Below are 20,788 nucleotides of genomic sequence, written 5' to 3'. Positions count from 1 at the left end.
CCAACACCAGCCACCCGCAATCCACCACACCCCACCACTTCACACCAACAGACACTACACCCCAAACTCACACCACCCAGGGAGCCCGGCGCGCAGACCCGCGAGACCCCAGCCCGTACGCCTACACATGCGATTCAGGCGAGGCACCGCGCGCTGCCGCCAACCCACCGCGACTAACCCAAGCGACACCCACACACGAACCTCCAGCCACAAACAACTACTACCCCAAAACAACACCTGCCACCCGCAACCCCACCGCAAACTACCACACCCCACCAATCCAACACCAGCCACCCACAATCCCACCGCAAACAACCACACCCCACCAATCCACACCAACAGACACTACACCCCAAACACACACCACCCAGGGAGCCCGGAGACCCGCGAGACCCCAGCCCGTACGCCTACACATGCGCTTCAGGCGAGGCACCGCGCGCTGCCGCCAACCCACCGCGACTAACCCAAGCGACACCCACACTACCACACGCACCACTAGCCACCCTACCACAAACCACACCCAGCCAATTCACACCAACAGGCACCCCACCACAAACAAACGCCCCCCACCAACTCACTCCCCGACCCCAGCTCCGCTTCTCCCGCCACTACTAATCGCATCCGCCACCCGCGCAACACCCCTCAACAGCCCGACCCGCGACCGCACTCCAACGTTCAAACCCCAAACCCCCGGGGGCCCGCACTCCGTCTTCAAGGCCTCGGAGCGCCACGAACTGCGTGCGCCCCGCCCTCCACCATCCTCCCCCCCTAACAACTCCCCACTGCTTCGGCTCTCTTGCTCCAACCCGCTCTGGCAACCCTCTGGTCTTCCATGATTCTCTTCCCCGCCCTCTGCTGCGCAGGACACAGACGTGACACGGCGCGCCGGTCACATGGTGCGCGCCCCGGACGCCACGTCCACGGCAGGAACGTGCCCGAAGTCACGTGAGGCAGAGTAGGCGGGGCGCCGCCCAGCTAGGGTCCGTTCCTCGGATGGGAACTAGCCTCTACCCCACTAGTGCGGGCCAGTCTCTGGGCGGTGAGTGCGCTTGCGCGGGCCGAGCCAGCAGCACCGTTCATCAGGGGGCGTCAAACGTCCAGCACGGAACTCTGAGGGGTGTTGGGCCAGGGACCGGGAAAGAGCGCCCCGGTCTGAGCACGGCCCCGACGCCTCGGCGGGAGCGCGCACGGAACGCCTGGTGAGTGGCGCGCAGCGTGCGCGGCTGCCACTTCTGCGTGCCCCCGTCAGACCGTGCTCGCTTTTCCCCACAGCCGTTAGCGCGGCCCGGGGTACCCTATGCTTACTATTACACCGGCCAATCTCGCAATGTCTGCACCGTCCCTGCTCTTCCTTCATTGGTCCGGCCCCGAGGCATGTCCTCCGCCTGACCAATAGGTCTGCAGTGGGCGGGACGGAAGACTCCTTCACTTCCGGGGCGGGCTAACAGCATCATCCGCAAGCGACCAAAAGTGGGAGGAGCCTCGTGCCATAGCCAATGAGGTTGCACGCGCACACCCTGTTTTCCTCACTGGACTGATTTGATGCTCTGGAACTCACTCACAAAGGCTTTATATTATTGTGATAATCATTGAGTCCGTGACACAGTCTGTGCAGTGAGGAGTTCACTGGAGGTGGCTTCTAGTCTACAGGGTGATTGACAGAAGCGATTTTGCAATTAGCAGGCAGGAATATTTATAAATCAGATTTCTCAAGTTTTCAAAATTTTTGGGAGTGAGGACTAATTTGCATATTCTGTTACATCATAGGAAGTGACTTTTGTATTCGTATTTTTTTATATAGTGCCTTACATCAAAGTGCTTTACATAGCATTAAAACAGTACAGACAGTAGACTCAATATTTAAAACATGTATTTCAAAAATTGCAGGAAAAGCAGAAATGTCTCCAAATTACACACCAGTTAAAACAATGGAAATACTCAATGAGATTGTCACACAATCTACAGTATGCATATATCCACATTTAATGTGAAAAATAGATCACCACTACCTTGTAAAAAACACCATGCTATGAGATATAAAGGTCCCAGCTGGAGGCCATGTATATTTGGTCAATCATGGCCATCCAGGTCCGGCTGAAGATGCGGTTGGGGTTGGAGGGGATTTTGAACATGATGGTTGGGAGCCCCACTTGCTTAAAGCAAAAACCAGTTTGAGGCACCCTGGGGGGCATGCATAAATGGGGATACAGATTCAAGTTAATAGCCGCAATTATGAGACGGCGAACCAGCAGGGTGCTGAAACGCAATGCCCGCTGAATAGCTCTGGATCCCTCTTTGTAAGCAAGTGGCTGACGTGGAGGAGTCAGTGTAAAAATGCAAGGTGTTGAAAATGCTTTTGTTTTCCCAATAGAAGTGACGACCGGAGGGGCTTCAGGAAACGCAGCTTGTAAGGCGAGCGCTTTAAAGTGTACACTGTAATCCCCTGAACATAAAGAATCTATACAGGAATATATTGCTGTTATTAGAATGCAGACTGGCAATATGGTATCAGTTTCTGGGGGACCTCCTGAGGCCCCTTTCATTTGAAAGGCTCTGGTGCCATCCCTGCGGTCCACTTAAGTAGACTTGATAAAGAAACCTCAGAGGGCAGAGAGAGGTTGTACCATCCTTAGGTGCGTGCAACCGACAGATTATAACAACATCTCAAATATCTGACAAGCAGCTCTCTGTCAATATCATCCACATTACCAGATTCCATCATGCACATTTAGCACAGCACTGGTAGATTCTTCAAGTGTGCAGAAGCCCATAAAGCTGACTTTTGTGAAGTACCTCTCTAAATGGGATTATAGTGTGTGTTTTATTCTTTCATAGCCTGCATGATATCTGGTAGCTGCAAGGTTCTGGCCTGGCTTTTTATCCACTAACCATCTAGCGCGGCTTAACAAAGCAGGGGGCTAGACTTGTGGTTATCTTGAATATTCACTTTGGCCTTGAGCGGGGCCTGAAAGTCCACAAGAATTGCTGGGAAGAACAGCTTGCATTTGTAGAGAAGAGTGCTTCCTATAACAAAGGGGCTGTACAGAGCTCTCCTTTTGGTTGGAGGTCTTTACTGCAGTTTCTTTAGTTGTTCGTAACTCTGTGCAGAGCCAAGCTACAATGTGGTGTGGGCTGCCTGTGGGGTATGGTGACGGGGGATCCCATGTGGTGTGGGCTGCCAGTGGGGTATGGTCACAGGTGATTTGGGGGGTCCCATGTGGTGTGGGCTGCCTGCGGGGTATGGTCATAGGTGATTTTGGGGGGGTCCCATGTGGTGTGGGCTGCCTGCGGGTCCCATGTGGGCTGCCTGAGGGTATGGTCCCATGTGGGTTATGGTCCCATGTGGTGTGTGCTGCCTGCGGGGAATGGTCACAGGTGAGGGGGGTTCAGGGGTCCCATGTGGTGTGGTCACAGGTGAGGGGGGTTCAGGGGTCCCATGTGGTGTGGGCTGCCTGCAGAGTAAGGTCCCATGTGGGCTGCCTGCGGGGTGCTTGAGGGGGAGTCCCATGTGGTGTGGGCTGCCTGCGGGGTATGGTCACAGGTGATGGGGAGGGGGGTCCCAATGGGTGTGGACTGCCTGCGGGTTATGGTAACAGGCAGTGGTGGAAATGGAAAAAATCTGGTGGGGGATCCCACAAGGCCTGGGGTGGTGGCAGAGTTTTGGGGTGGGTGGTGTCCGAGGAGGTGGGGTTTAGAGGGGCTGAGCTGGCAGGTGACCTCCAATCAAAGTTAAGGTCAAAAATAAGTTTAAAGCAGCACCATTTCTTTCATGCTGCTTCCTTGGCACTTGTGCACCCCAAATTTGATATCATTACCACTTGAAAACCGCTGGGGTTGGGTTTGCAGTCAGGATTAAGGACGGAGCCACACTGAGAAGGTTTTCTTTAGTGTTTGCACAGCACGAATGTGTACTTCATTTACATTCTTTACATAGTACTTCAGTCTTCAAACCAACAAACCTGGCAGATGACTCTGTGGGTCAGCCATGCAAGCCAACATAGTTCAAAATTTCAGGGGGCAGGGGAGCCCTAGAGAACAATATGCTCAATGGTGTTTCACCACTGTTGAGTGCCACAGAGAGGAAACAAAAGCATAGATAAGGATTATTTTGACTCTCCAAAGAAAGAAAGAGCCTTTGAACTATAAAGGGCTGCCAATTTTTAAAGGATTATGGATTGGCAATTCTGAGAGGTTAGGCAATAGATTATTACATGAGATGCCCAGTATCACATATTGCTTAAGGGGTGAAGCTGGGATTTGTGCCAACTCTGCAATTTCTGCATTTGAACACTTTATTTTCCAGCTCTTACTGTGTACTAAAACGATCTCATTTTATAAAACTGACTTGCAAAGTACACAAATCACATTTCCAAACCTGACCATTTTTAAAACCAAAATATTACAGATGGGTATTACGCAAAATGGAAATGATTCTAGCTTCATTCTCGCCATCATCAAGAGAAGTATATAAGTACCAGCATACAAATCGATGTGATTTAGCAGATTTAATCTAGGTATGTCTTTTTTACTTTTAAGCTTTAAATACTTCCAAAACAATGGTTTGTGAAAAAGGTGGGGGCCCTGGGCAAGTGCCCCTTTTGCCCTCCCATAAAAACGTCTGAGGGCAGAGATCATGTAAACATTGCTTTTAATGCAACATTGAGGGTAATTTAAAGATATTCAAGTTTACCTTAGTACCACAAGAGTACTGAGGTAAACTTGAATAAATACCCTGAATGTTGCATTAAAAGCAATGTTTACACGATCTCTGCCCTGTGCGAGCACTGTGCACAAAGCAAAGGTAATCTGCTCTATGTGCAGTGTGCTCGCAGAGGGCAGATTGGATTTGCTGGGTCCGGCAGTTTAGTCTGCGATGCGTGCCTGCTACTTTTACAAAAATGCGTAAAATAACTGTATGGGGCCAAGGGCACTGTCGGGCATGCAGCCTGCACTCGCCAGCCTGCAGATGAAAGCGCTTTGTGAAGAAACGTCTGGAACCACGCCGAGAACTACTCACTGGTACATGCTAAGGCCGTGATGAGGAAAACAACAAAACTTGCCAGTGTGACGGTGTCGGCGAGGTCGGGCTCCAGAATCCGGTGATGGCAGCTCCAGCAACAGGATCCAGGACGATGGCAGCAGCAGGCTCGGCAGATTCAGCAGCAGACTCCAGACGACGACGTGGCAACTCCGTCTCCTCAAGATGGCGCAAGGTAAGTGCAGGCCAGGCCCAGCCATCCTTAAGAAGGCCTATCCTGGTGTCCTGCTGTTGTGTACAGGTAGGAGGGCGGAGCCAGAAGAGCGCTCTTGGCGGCAATGAGCTGCTCTGCCCCCCTACACCACGACACTGAGGGCGCTTATTAAAAAAAAAAAAATTTCGAGCTGCTTTTTTTTTTTTTGTTTTCAACCCAGGTGCAGAGCATGGGTTTGGTGTTGGCGGCTGACTCTAGCCGGATCCCGAGATCCGGCTTCACATCTGGTGCTGGGTCCGGCGAGATCCGACCCAATGACCAGCACTGGTAAAGGGTGATGGGGGTTGTCTCCCATGTGATGTGGGCTGCCTGCGGGGTATGGTCCCATGTGGGCTGCCTGCGGGGTATGGTCCACTCCTGGGGTCTGGCAGTCCTGTGAGGAGGCGTCTGCTTCCAGGGGAGTTGTGTGTGTGTGTGTGTGTTGCCTTTCCATGCGATTTGGCTGTTGCGAGCGGGGTACGCGATTTCGATGGGGTGCAGACAGGGAACACGCATCCTTTTCCACACGATTTGGCTGTTACGATGTGGTGCAGACTGGGTACGCGCAGGCCTTTCCACACAATTTGGCTGTTGCGAGCGGGGTACGCAATGATTTTTCCCGCAATTACATTGGGGAGGCTGTCTGCTGTGCCACGGATGGTGCGGGGCCTTGCGCCGTAGTAGCCATTTCAATGGCTTTTTCCTGTGCACTGGGTGTGATGGGGGCGTTACTGTCGCTGCTTTATGTGCATTGCGCCACGGCTACTGATGCCTCGGAAAATCTATGAATGCGCGTGCAGTGCAATTGCTGGTTGGCGCCACAGAGTTACAGGCAAGGTTAAATAGGTATACAGGTGAAGATATCTGTAAATTGCTAGTGCTTGTCAATAAACTGGCATAAGCTAATTCGGAGGTTAACAATAAGGGCAAGAGATGAGCCTTAGGCTGAGTAATGGGTTAGCGCAAAATACATACTGTGTACCATTAGCTGGATCAGGGTTATCTCGAATGCAACGCGAATACAGTTGGCTGAGTTAAACCCTGAAAAACGTTAACAGTGGGCTGGTATAATCGTCTCTGGCAGAGTAGTGAGAGGCTACGCTCTGAAGTTCCAGGTTCTTTTACAGAATTCTAGTAGCGGGCGAGCGTGTTGCTTACCTATTATGGAGTGTTCTACTGGACCGGCACAGTCCGGCAAACAGGAGGCAAAACACGGCCTTGTCCTTTGCCGCAGGAAAGTTGCCGCCTTACTGTGGCGTAGATTGGCTGATATGCTTTGCATTGCCTAGCAGCCGAGGAAAGCAGCCTCGGTTTCAGGCCGCGTTGCGCCGGCCATCTTGTGTTGGGCAGAGGCTCGGATGGAATAACGATGCGAGCGGCAAATTCAAATCAAAGCACACAGATTTGTGTGTTTACGGCGGCGAGCAAGCACAAGACATGTGCATCTGTAACCACATATTGCCTAGACTGCACAACTGAACTTTGGCCTGGTGCTTTCTGCACTGTATTACCTGATGTGCCTGATACTTGAATTTAGCTACGCTGTATTTTGCACTGCATTCCCTGATGTGCCTGATATTTGAATTTAGCTACGCTGTATTTTGCACTACATTCCCTGATGTGCCTGAGATTTGAATCCCGCTGCACTCAGATTGCTGTAAACTGTGAAACAACACCTAGCCCATCGATATCCTGCTACTTAAAACTATTCACAATCTGATAGTCGCATCTAGCCCGCCAGTAGTTGGCCTTTTTAAAACGTACTGAGATATCTCTAAATTGTACCTAACCGGTCAGTCGCATCTAGCCTGTCTGGACTAAGCAACCGTTAAGTGCACTTGATATCTAAAACTGCACCTAGCTGGTTAGTTGTAGCCAGCCTGCTTGTATTTATCCACTTAGCATGCACTCTCTAAATCTAGGTAAACAAACTATCGCTGCCCACTATAGGATTGCTAAACCACCTCTCTACATCGCCTCCTCCATCATACTAGTAGCATTAACTCTTAGCCTGGCTACCAAAGCTAACATATTGTTCCACGGCACCAGGTCCCACCCTATTCACCTCTCTTACCTCACCGTGCCTGCCACACAACAAATCACAGGACCTATAGCGAACCAGTATCAAGAAGATACTATTATACAAAGGCCATGTAGTACAGCGGACAGAAACCTAAGACTACGCGCGTGTATGAGTTACCAGCAAAGAAAATTGAAACTATTTGGAGACTCTCTCCTTCAGCCGAAAATAAACTTAACGTCGCCAAGGCATCATCCCAATACAAGAAAGACATCCTACTAGCCAAACAGGAAACATATAATACCAGAATATCTCAATCTAAATCTAGTGTCAGAGAATTGTTCAGCATTCTGAAAGAACTGGAAACACTGATTGCTCCGCAAGAAAACTGCACCAAGGATAAAAAATGGTGCTCTAGCATACAGTCTGCCCTAACCAACAAAGTAGCCAACCTACAAACTAAAATTTCCCTCAAAAAGGCATCTCTTAAGCCTCATATCCCGCAGACTATAGCACCACCACCTAAACCCAAACAAGAACCCAAGGTATCGACCATTGAGGTAGAAAAAGTTATCCTCGGACTTAAACCGTCCAACTGTAAAGGCGATCAATGCCCTGCCCAACTGATTAAGGATGCTGCGAGAGAACTATCGCCATTCATAACTAAACTCATCAACTCATCCTTCACCACAGGCACTGTACCGAATAACTTAAGAGTCTTGGGTACTGCCACTTTTAAAGAAGCAAACTCCTGACCTGGCCATTCCCACTAACTTTAGGCCCATCACGACCGTGCCCTTTCTTCTAAAAATTCTAGACAAAGTGGCATACATGCAAATACAAAACTTCCTTGAATCCAACCACCTACTCGGAACCCGCCAATCCGGATTCCGCCCACAGCACGGGACTGAGACAGCCCTAATCGATCTTAAGGCCCAAATAGATCAATGCAGAGACAATGGCCAAGCAGCCCTACTCCTCCTGTTAGACTTCTCAGCGGCATTTGATTTAGTCGACCATACAGTCTTATGTAGCCACCTAGACTCTGCAGCCCACTTCTCAAAAGAGGCCATAATATGGATCAAGTCATTCTTGAGTAACCGAACTATGAGAGTCTTCTCTCCATCAGCCTCAGCAGACCCGATTCCCATAACATGTGGTGTACCTCAAAGATCTTGTGTGTCACCCACCCTCTACAATGTATTCACAAAGCCGCTCTTTGATGAAATGGATCATCTGGGTATCGCCTACACCAACTACGCAGACGATACTCAGATCCTCCTTCTGCTTTCAGGAGACTACATCAAGGATCTGGCCTTAGTGAATAAAATCTATAGCATCGTTCAGGCATGGATGGCCACACACGGCTTATGCCTGAAAGATGACCAACCTGAGCTCATCATCCTAGGCTCCCCGACATACATATCCAAACTTAGCCCTGACTACGCCAATTTCATTATCGATGGGAATAACATAAAAGTAGCTAAGAAAGTGAAGACCCTAGGTTTTTACCTAGATGCCACCTTGAACTTTGCTAAACAAGTTAACTCTCTAGCCTCAGCCACTGCATACACATGCAAACTCATCAGAGCCAGCAAACAATTCCTCTCTACAGACAGTTGCATCACGCTGGCCAGAGCCCTTATACTGTCCAAATTGGATTATTGTAATGGACTATACATTGGGGCTAATAAACAGACTATCCATAAAATACAGGTCCTCCAGAACAATGCCCTGAGAGCAGCTCTCAAGATTAACAGAAAGGAGCATATATCTTCGGTGAGAAGAGAATATAAATGGCTATCCACTTCTGATAAAATTCAACTCAAAATTGCCTCTCTTACCCACAAGTGCCTCAACAACAAAGCACCACCCTACCTCAAGGACAGGCTACATCTAAGAACCTCGACCAGACCCACAAGAACAGCGAACGCTAACTGCCTACAAGTCCCGCGATTTAAACTCACTTCACAGCTTCCCAGTCAAGGCTGCGCAGCTGTGGAACTCACTACCCCATGGCATTAGATAACCCCAGCCCTTTGCGAAATTCAGACAGAACTTGACCAATTGGTTGAGAGCTAATGACACCTAACTACCTGACTTGCTTGACTTGCTTGTATCCATTGGCGAACTAACCTGAAGTTCTACTTGCACCCCATTAACAGGCTATTAGAATCCACCTCTTTCTTCCTGCACTGGAATGCTCCTGGTGCCTTTATATTATTTTATATTGCTCTCAAGAATACCTGCACCTGCAAAACTTTGTTTCTGGTCCTAGATCCGGCCTTGTGTATATATCTGCCTACTGTAAATTGTATGATGACCCTGTACTGTTCCTACTTACCATGTACCTGTAACTAAGTTGAGCATATTCCTGTTTGTGCGCCCTGATGCCCCAGGGTCTGGCGCACCCTATAAATAATAAACTAAACTAAACATTCTCCTGCGTGGCGCTTGCGCTACTTCTGCACTCAATTCTGTGAATTGGGCCCTGTACGCCCCCAACTCTGGCTTTCTTTGAAGATTGAACGTTTTATTACATTTTTTTTCAGTTTAATCATTTTTTATCAATTTTAAATAAGAACATACTGTTTTATCACATTTCTAAACTTAACTTTACACAGCACATGTTGGGACAGGGCATACAGCATGCTTGGGACACTGCCCTTAACGACTGCATCACGCTGCATAGAGTCTTGCACGGAAAACAGTTTTCAGACCCTTTTTATCACATACAATATTTGTGTCCTTTTATGTAGCTGAACGTTACATTTTATAGATATTGATCTGTCTACTGTCTCTTATTTTAGAAGTATACAAATACGCTGTATCGCTTTTCACGAAAACACCAGATGTTTGAATGTGTAAATTGTACAAAATTGCAAATCAAATAAGTTTCCCTAACAGACAATTTTCATGAGCAAACTCGGCCATTCCATTTTTGAAAACAAATGTAGTCGGATACCATCGTGTCACAGGATCCTAAGGCTCCCAATTGTGAGTTAGTGGAGGGATTGGGAATAATATCAATATGGAACCATACATGGGGACCTGGTATAAGAGCCAATACACTTCTCCTAAAGGTGGTTGCAAACTTATGTTTGAGTCTAGTTAAATAAAGTGGAGGGTCAAAGATACTTAGAAGTAATCCTATAAATGTTTCATAGGTAAAACTGAGGAACATGTGCCAGAAGAACAGCAAACAAGCCCTGATGATGGATTTAGAAGGATCTGAAACGCGTTGGCAAGATTCTTGGGGGAGTTACTTGTTACACCAATAGACTCGCTCCTGTGAATGTCTGGTAATAGGACACAATCCCATTAGTGTTGTTGGGGAAATACTTGAGGAAATTGAGTTAATCGAACTTTGTAATTTGTGTTCAAAACTGAAAGAGTATTCTAAATGTATTTACTCAAAAACCTTTGCCTTAAAGTTATTTTGCATATTGAAACATAAACATTATGTGTTGATAGTAATGATACAAGTCTTTTTGTATTTTGAAAGTCAAATTTCTTTACTTGATTCAGTTTGAAGAAAACAACGTGGAGTAGTTATCTCCATTAGAGTGTATTTGGGTTACCGACTGGCAACAGTGGGCTATTTTTTTTATTTTGTTTCTGCATTCTCCTTGGCCTGAGAACGGCACCCAGCTGCAATTGAAATCTACTTATGCTTTGAAGAAATGGTACATAATATTGGACATTTAACTTTTTATAATGTTGTGCATCTCATACCTTGTCTTTGGTATATGAAAACTAATGTATGCCTTCTGCAAAGATCAAATGAAAGCATTGTAACTCAAGGCGTATCTATCTGGACAACTCGTTCATAGCATACATGACCATTTCCTTTGCGATAATTGCAAGATAAATTGCTATATGGCATAGAGGTCTATCAGTTTAAGATATTCGAGCCCCCCGCCCCCTCTTTTGGAGGGGAACATATGGAAAATTTGGAAAAGAGTTAAAAGTTCCAAAGTCACTTCCAATAGATGCAATAAGATATGAGCTGGGCATAGTGTCGCTGACAGCGAGAGCACATGGGAAGATTCTATCACTAGTGAGGAAAATAGTTTGTCCAATGGCAAACTCGCTATTTGTAGACTTGAACAAAATCTATTTAATGTATGTTGTGCCCATCTTAAAACTGTCAACAATTAAGTGCTTGTATTTTGGACAGAGGAACTTATTCAACATTCTATGAAAGTAAAACTCGGTCTATTGTGTTATGATTGGATCTACACGCAAGACAATTTGTATTCCTATAGTTCCCTGCGACATTTACAAGGCAAACATAAATATTAGGAATACTAGCCCCATTTCTGAGGATTCATCCTGACAGAGTTACCCGGTTGAATTTCGTTGGAACCTAATTCTGTCAAACAAACGCTCGTATGATCTCGGGTAATGCCTATTAATCACGTATTCTGTCAGTTCTGTGAAAGTGGTTTGAGACAGTAAAACATTGGTTAATAGAGTGCGTGGCACTATCCTTGATCCGCTCTATATATTTAAGGACATTTATTTTATTGCAATTAGACGACGGAATGACATTGATTTGGACTCTTTGTTTGGCTGGGCGAACAACTATCATAGTGGCAGTAACAGGATTTATCAGTGCACTGGGCCCCGTTTCGAGTCTGGCGGTTAGCCTGCCGGTGATGACGGCGTCTTGCCGTTCGACTTGCAAAAAATGACCAGAGCCTGACTTCCCGGTAACACCCCCAGTTGCCGGTCAGTCAGGCGGCAGTAATTTTGTTTCAGAGTACTTCATGGGAATGGGGACCACAGAAGCACCGGCACCATTTGCAACGATGCCGGTACTTCGTGAAACTCTGCACCCGCCCGCAGAGTTGTAGTGTGCCGGTCCGGTAACAGTGGTGCCAGTAGGCTTATCGGCGGCACCGCTGTTACCGGACCGGCACACTTAGAATGATGCCCACTGAAATTTAGTCTAAATTTCTCTTATTCTTTTATGAATTTTTTTAGGAATCTTAAGCTTTTGTATAAGCAACTGTTGGGATCATGGATTCTTTAGGCAGCTTAGGTAAGGTAATACTTGATCCTTTATTTAGTTACATCAGTTTTTATATAGGTTGACAGGACAAGTTCAGGAACATGGTTTCCAACTGTCTTTAGGTGGAGCACTCGCACTAGACAACATTCCACCTCATCCAACATTCCACACATGACCTCGCTCAGTCACTGACATCATTCACTCTGCACACACTCAGGTCCAGCCATCACATACTCCAGTCCAATCATAGCACTTCCCTTCACAACCAAAACACTGCAACATAAAACACGTTTTCTCCATCAAACACGAAAACCTAACCTGCACACCACCAAGAACACATCAGCACACACATTCTTCTACTAAACCAACCTCACAACTGGGCAAAACGCAGAGTGTGCACCGACGAACAGGGCGTAACTAACCATCCAGCGACTCATCTGGGCCAACCAAAACAACATTCAGCAACCAAAACATGTAGAAAGCAGCCTAATCTGCCGTATCGCAATAGAGAGTGTTTAAGGCCCGGAACTACTTCAAAGACATCGTTATCACCATCCTCGTTGTATTCCTTTTAAACAAAGGCAGAGCAGCATGCCACTAATATCATGCAAGCACCTTCGCTCAGTATTCCTTTAAAGGAAAACAGTGCAGCTACCCCTAAACGCACCTTCACACTCAAACACGGGAAAATGTGTGCACTAATCTCTTCATTACTGTCAGTTTGATATATTGATGCCATTCTTGGTACCATAGGTGAAACAGTACCTCAACTTGATGTCAAAGTAAAATGTGCCGCTTTGACCCGCTCTGGCATACAAACCTGTCCCTCGGATGCTCATCTCTCCATTGCAGGTCTCTTGATAGCGATTCCCTGCCAGATGAGGGACATCAATTCTCCTCCCTCGTTTAACCTCCCAACAGGCATCACAGACGTCATCATGTCTTAGAAAGCGTAGAGAGGTGCTTTTCTCTATAGCCATGCTGCATTAACTGCGAACATTTGGAATACTTGGACGTCACAAACACCTCCACCCACTGCCATGCCGTCACTATATGCTTTCTGGGGTAGAGGACAACGGAACTCCCTTGGAACGCTCACACAGGACAATGTGCGCCGCTGCTCTCATCCCTGCGCCGCAGCCATCCATCCAGGGCTCCCATCTTTTCCCCCACTCACAACGCAGTGTCTTCCTCAAGTTGCAAAACTTCTCCATTTGATTTTGTACCTTGACAGCACACTCAAAGCAAAGGGACCAGTTCTTCCCCATCTTCCAAGCCACAAACTCTGCAGGAAACCCGGGATGGAGAATCACAGAGTCTCTACAGGGAATTACAGTTTCCCACATGCTGAGACGGGTTAGATCTTCCCTCACATCTTTGGTCCGTCTGCTCAGCCTTACTAGCAGGCCTGGCTTTAGGGGGGGGCAAGCTGGGCGTCCGCCCGGGGCACCACCCCACCCAGGGCGCCATTAGCCCCCGCCACGCCATCTCGGTGGAGTCTTTCAAGGGCTCCCCCAAGCTGGCGTAGCGGGAGAAGGTGTGGCAGGCCAGCTGTTGCTTTTAAATGCACCTGCGGTTACGGGCGCATTCAATGACAATAGGGTGCTCAGAACCCCATTGTCACCAAATGCGCCGCTCCACCGCGGGCACCTTCAACAACAAAAGGCACCATTAGACCCCACCACGGCAGCTCGTGGGAGTATTTCAAGGGGTTCCCCAAGCTGGCATAGTTGCAGAAGGCATGGCAGGCATCTCACTGTTACCAAATACGCCCGTGGCGGCGGAGCGCATTCATCAACAGGGCGCTGATGCACCCTATTCATATCATTACCTCCTTACCGGAGCGAGGAGGTTAAAAAATAAAATGTTGCACTTCCTGGCCCCACCCCCTGTTGACCAGGGGTGCGAGGGGGAAGGGGGGTGCCAATTCGCCCAGGCCGCTGCAGCCCCTAAGGCCGGCCCTGCTTACTAGCCCTGGGTGGTGGGACAACTTCACTAGGGGCAGAGGTAACTCTTCTTCTTCATCAAAATGCATGCTCCTCCTGCTTGCACCCCCACGTGTCCAGCATTTAATGGACCAATGTGGACACATGCTGTTGTAATTGACAGTGCTAAGAATCCATGTTGCTGCTTTGTGCAACTTAATGCTGCAAAGCCTCAACATTGTTAGTCTGGCACGTCTAAAGTTTCTGCACATGAAGAAACTGCAATTCCTAATAACAGATTTACCTCTAACCAATCCAAACGCAAGTGTGGACACATAAGCATGCCAACTCTGGCACAGCTACAAACCAACACTATTTTACTATAATATATCTGCTGTGCAATCACACGTTACCATTTCCTTATTTAGTATGCACACTGGCAAACGCTCTGACACCATGTGCACTACACTGTACGAACTATAACGTTGCAAAGCAATATGTTTTATTCGGACGTGAAATATTTTATTTGTTTAAAATGCTTATTTTGCTTCCTATTATGTTTTTAGAATGTTTGAATGTCTTTAACATACAACGAAGGGCCCCCTCCTGCAGTGCCCGCACAGATCTGAGGTTGGGTTGATGGCTTGCATTGGTACATGTGCAAGTTGGAAATCAGTAGAATTAGTAGAAGACCTACTGTTGGATATGACGGCCGTCAAGGATCAATTATGAAAACTGCAGAGCTGAGCAAAGCCCACAACAGGTTGAATCATAATGTTTATAGCTCCATGGACCACAACTCGTGCATTCTCCAGCCTCTGGCCCAAGCTCCTTCTTTCCCTTGACGCAGAAATGTGTATAGATAAATACAGGATGGTTGCACGTTGGATAGGACAGAAAACATCCCAGAAAGTTACCACGGATGTTATTTCCTGATCTGGGAGCTTGTATTTAAACTGCAGAAATTCAAAGGATAAAATACCCTTAATGTCTCCAGACATCATACACGTACTAAATATTTTAAATGGACCAGGGCAGATATTCCATAGAAAAGCTCTGAAGTGAAGTTGGTGATTTTTATCCAATTCCAATATTGCACCCCCTCAACCAGTGCAGAGGGACAAGAGTAGCATACTAAACACATATATGCACCTGGCAAGCAGGTGTTCACCCTGTGCCAGCACTTGCAATCAGGGGTGCTCTTATATAAGATGAAGATCAGGTTTGCCTCCGTCAGCTCGTCTGTGTACCGACTTTACCACAAACCCCTCAATCTTCATTCTGTTTACATTTGTTTATTTTAAAATGTAAAAGGGAATAGAAAGCCAGTAGGAATTCAAAAAGGGATTTGGCTGATGATTGAAGGTTAGGCAATCTTTTTTCCCATACTTGGGTCATCTAGAACCCCAGAAGACAGGACTACTCTACATAGGCCTTAACCTCCTACGCTGATTGTGGTCGCTTCGCTCCTATATAACCCCTCGTAGAATGAGGCAAAGGCCTCCTAAATCCCATCTGCTGAAACCTCAGTGTGCTCGTCCTCTAACTCTTTTGAATGGATTGTGTCCTCCCTCGTATTCATCATCTTTGATATTCGATATCTGCAAGCTGGATATCGAATATCAAAGATGAGGAATATGTGGGGGGAACATCCAGTCGAAAGAACGTTACGAGGGGTAAGTAACTTGTTCATCTCCACTACCCATTTTTCTGCCCTTTGTCCCTGCAGCCTTGCTGCAAGAAGAGAATCTGCTTATCACCCTTTTTTCGTAGAATTTCTGCCTGAGAAATTGCAAGGTGCAAACTGTTTTCCTTTCCTCCAGCAGTCTCAATTCCTCCCTAGCTCCCCTAGCTTCCATAATATGATCCGCCCTGTTTCTGGTGGACGACTGTGCAAGCTTCTCCAGGGTTCTTATCTTCATCTGCAACCTATTCTCTATAAGGGTACGTGCCCTCTTCTTATGATTCCCCCTCTCTAATCAATACGTCCCTCCTCGTGGCCTTGGCAGCATCCCAGACAGTTCCCTTCCGCACTGTCATTAATATCGAAGAATTCTTTGATACCGCCCTCCATTTCCCCTTTGAACAAACCTCCATTTAGAGTTCCTAGGGCAGAGATCAGTCCAGCTAATATGGACGGACACAATGTCATGGTCCGACCAACTAATCGGGTGAATTGCTGAGCCCAGTGCGAGATCCCACAAGTCCTTGAAATGTAGAGGTAATCTATTCTCGTTCAGGTTCCATTTGGGTCCGAATAGTAGGTAAACCCCCTCTCCTTTGGGTGAAGGTGGCAACATATGTCTCTCAACCCGTATAGTTCCATGGCAGTATTAAGTGCCGTACCCCCTTGTTTCAGAGATTACCGACCCCTGTTTCTTTAGACTGTCTGTCTAGGTCCAAGTCCATCCAGACATTAAGATCTCCTCCAACTTTGATGTGTCCCATGCCTTCACTCATGACTTTCTCCAAGGTTCTCTGCAGGAACCTCCTCTGTGTCTGATACGGAGCGTAAAATGTGGCAAACCGAACCCAATTATTTTGGTCAAGCTTGAGACAAGGACAGCCTGCCCCCTGTCCGACCACACCCAGGTAACTTCCATCCTGAGACCTCTGCGGACCAGGATCCCAATGCCTCCTGTCTTAGTTATTGTCATGACCCTCGCCCAAAACCCCCTCTGGCAAACCCATTGGCCAGGTGGAGTCAGGACTCGGGCCTCTAGAGCCTGGCATCCTCTTCAAAAGTCCTCATGGGGCCAGTCCTGGCGCCTATGGCGCCAGGCTCATACACCATGAACAACAATGTGCAGACAAAAGGAACATCATTAGCAGCAGCATCTTACCTGCAGTCTTCATCTTTAAACACTCGCAGCTACTGAGAACAGCTTCCTCGAATCTGCACGCCTCCTGGACAGAACGACCTGAAAGAGGAATATAGAGGCAACATTAAAGAAAGCTGTAGAGACATTTACAAATTACGAACTGCTCAAAAGGCTTACCTGGCTGGTCGCCTCTTGGCTGGCACCACTCTGGACATTCCACTCGCGCTGAAGAACACCGCGACCTACAAGGAAGGAAAACACAGGTTAGCAAAGGCAAGACTTCGCAGCGCTGCACATAGCGCTTACTTATCGCATCATAGCACTCTTAATGCACCATCATTTACCAGCAGGGCTCAACCAAGCCAGTTCGCCGCGCTGAAGCTCCGCATACCTAAGGGAGAAAAAATACATTTTAAACAAAGAAAGGCATACAGGATAGCAACAAAACTAAAGAACAGCAATAAGACCTACCTGAACAATATCAAACGGGCCGGCGTCAGTGAAGTAACTGGACCGCACTCGCCCATGAAAGACAACGCGCCCCTGCAAAGATGGCAGGACAGAGAGCACGCCTAATTCTACCACAAGGTGAGGAGAGGGCGCCAGAGGGACTGAAAGCATACGGGGGTGGAGGGAGGATACGTACCCCTGTCGGTCAGTCTTGGACACAGTCCTCCTGTATTTTCAGGCAGAACCTTCCCCACAGACCACATCAGGGCAAAGCTGAGAAGCATACCAGCAAGTAACCCGGCTGGGTGGCGTCCCTGTGGATACCAGGTGAGCGTAACAGTTATCCCTGAGCCCCAGTATTCACCTCAATCAGGCCACAGGGAATCCTACACTCTTCCACCCCCAGATATTTAGTCTCCTTGAGGAACAAGACGTCGATTTCGGATCTTCTAAATTCCCTTGCAACCAAAGACCTCTTTGCGGAGTCATTAGGTCCTTTCACATTCAGAGTACACAACTGTACATTTTTCCTGCACCTTCCCTTTGCCGTGTCAGCCATAACACCAGCCCTTGTCCACACCACCCATACGCCTCAGAGTAAGCACCCTCCAAATATAGTGAAAAAGTCCATAAATGAGCAACGCCACAGCCATGTCATAAGTTCTAAAATCGCCCCTCCCCTCCTGTCCTCCTTCCCTCACCTAAATTTCTGGTCCCTTCCAGTTACTTTCACTGGTAGAGTGCCGAACCAGCATCTGAGCCCGTGACCTGGCCCCTCCCCTCATCTCCTCCATATTAGGTGCCCCCACACCCACCCCCCCCAACTTCAACCAACGCGATAACCTCGAACTGCTTCAGCCCACCCCAAAAACAAGCACCCAAACCCCAGTAAACCATCTCAGTAGATAATTTCCCTCTGTTTTCAACTTCAATCTCACCCCCCAGAGTCCGCAGATGGACTCAGACATATAGGAACCATTACAGTCTCCCCTCTGGCCTCCTGTAGAAATCCGTTCAAGACTTATTATCCGGGGAAGTGTTCAACTTCATGAATTTCCTTGACCCGGGAATTTGTCCACTGCTGTGACCCTTAATACGCCATTGTCTGCCTCCTCTGTTATCTCCCTTAGGTCCCAGGGTCGAGTCATCCCCTCCAAGCAGCTCTCTAGAGACTCTATTTATTTCTTCCTCTGTCGCCAGCCTGTAAGTATGACTGTCCAGCTCAAAAGAGATTGAGAATGGGAACCCCCATCTATATCTGACTCCCTTTTCGTTCAACCATTTTGTCAGCGGCAAGCAAATTCTTCTCTTGGTTCGGGAGGACATATCCTGAAAGATGGTGATTCTTGATGTGCCGAGGGTCACAGGGCCCTTAGTCCTCCCCTTTTCCAGAATCCTAAGCTTGTCCGGGTAGTTATGGAAACGTGCCAGGACTGATCTCGGGCCTCTACCCGAACCACCAGCCCTATGAACTCTTTCCATTTTCGTCTCATCGATTGAGCCATCGTCGAAAAGGAGTGTTATGATTTCATGTATCTTCCGCCTGAAGTCCTGTTCGGTCTCACCTTCCGTTTCGGGCATTCCAATAAATCCTAAGGTTAGTACTGCTTTCGCGATTCTCAATGTCATACATCTTCAAGACCATCTCTGCCTCTCTCCTCTCATTTTCGACCATTCTCATTTGAGTCTCCATGGTGCCTCGGGAGGATAGATTGCATTCAACTGCCTGTAGTCTCTCCTCCATTTTGTTAATCCTCACATTGATCTTGTCAACCTTTGCCCCCGATGTCTGCTCTCCTGGTTCAGATTTCTTCCAGTAACAAGGCGACATCCGTCTTGGTTGCCATTGGGTCTTCCTGTTCCGTTGCCATTTTCACCACTAGGATGCCTTCGGAGCACTCCAATCTGCAAAAATATTTAAATCCATCCTGTTTTTCCGTAACCTCCATGTAGCATTGCACCAGAGTGAGAACACCCGGATGACTCCTCTGTCACCACCTCCAACGCATATCCCTCCTCTTCACCACTTGTCTGGCACAGATTACACTCCAAGCCACAGAGGCGCAGAAGGGGGGAGTCAACCCCATTACAGTTGAGGCGGGCACATGCCCCAGGATCGGGGGCCCACACCTCCAGAAGTGTCCATCCTATGGTGGACCCAGTGTAACCTCACCTGTGCAGTCCTGCGTCCCTGGGAGGGTTCTTCGTCCAACCCTATATATTCCCAGTTACCTCCGGGTCCCTCCTGGCACCTCTGCAGTGTCAAGGTGGACCGCAGGCCAGGCACCCCAAGGACCAGTCTGCTGCCTCCGGTTCTCTCCAGTGCCTCACTCCTCCAGGCAGGCCTCCCCTGGGGGCAGACAACCGGGGGTTGGCACATGCCCCAGTGCTGGGGCCCGTCACCTCCCGGGCACTACTGGCTGTGGGTGAACAACCGCCGCTTTCGAATCCCCTGCGACTCCTCACTCTCCAAACTTCATTATCTTGTTTTTTAGGAGCACTCTGAGATCAGGCTGGCCCCCTTCAGCACCCGCACAGACCGACGTACCTGCCTCAGCTCCCCTGACCTCCGGTATCACGCACCAAGTGAGCGGCACCTGGAGCCCCTCGACGCACACTGCCATTGATCAACGGTCCCAAGCGCAAAACAAGCGGCTCCTCCAGGAGTCCCTCGTATCGCACTGCCCGGGCCGCGTCCCTGGGTCGGGAAGTGTGCAGGCCACTCCCTGGTGTCGCATTCCAGCCCCCTGCGATCCCCTGCTCAGCCTCGTTGCCGGCCTCCTCGAGCGGGTCTGCTCTGTGGAAAGCACTTTCACTTTCAACCCCTTTTTCCCCACAGTGGATCTCTGTCTGTGTATGGTCAATTTGTCCAGTTTTTGTCTCAGGCACTCCTGGTGGAGTCTGCTGTCGGCATCTACCCTCAAGAGGGGTGGGAGCAGCAAGTGGCTGCACTTTTATTTAATCGGGGGCCGTATGACGGAGGAACCTGCTCAGGCAACCTCCATCCATGCCCCCTGGTCGCCGATCTGTTACTATGGTCACTTTAAAAAGCATATTTCCATTGAGAAAAGTGACTGATGTATTGAGTTTATGAATACTTAGTTTACGTGATTGCTATTTCTCTAGAGAATATAGTTCTGACCTCATGTCGTTAATAGAAGTCATTTAATATAGCCACATGACACTTTACAGTGGTTAGTTTTAATTGCTAGTCAGTGGTGTTTTTCTGCCCCGTTAAATCGTGACCCACTGCAACGATAAGTTAATCACCTTTTTGAAGTATCAGTGAGTGCTCTGAAGGGACCCTCTTGGGCAATTGTCTA

The 20,788-nt window shown here is 48.2% G+C and overlaps 1 protein-coding gene across 1 annotated transcript in view; it reads left to right on the top strand.

Moving 5' to 3' along the window:
• Window positions 1-1,042: 1,042 nt before the first annotated feature.
• Window positions 1,043-20,788, top strand: part of KDM4A (lysine demethylase 4A) — a 1,237,605-nt gene continuing 1,217,859 nt past the window's right edge. Inside the window, exon 1 of the mRNA XM_069642410.1 lies at window positions 1,043-1,199. The gene's annotated coding sequence lies outside the window, so the exon portion shown is untranslated. The remainder of the gene's footprint in view (window positions 1,200-20,788) is intronic.

Source organism: Ambystoma mexicanum, chromosome 1q (genome assembly GCF_040938575.1).
Source record: "Ambystoma mexicanum isolate Mex_15411 chromosome 1q, UKY_AmexF1_1, whole genome shotgun sequence".
Lineage (NCBI taxonomy): Eukaryota > Metazoa > Chordata > Amphibia > Caudata > Ambystomatidae > Ambystoma > Ambystoma mexicanum.
This window is presented reverse-complemented; position numbering and strand designations above follow the sequence as displayed.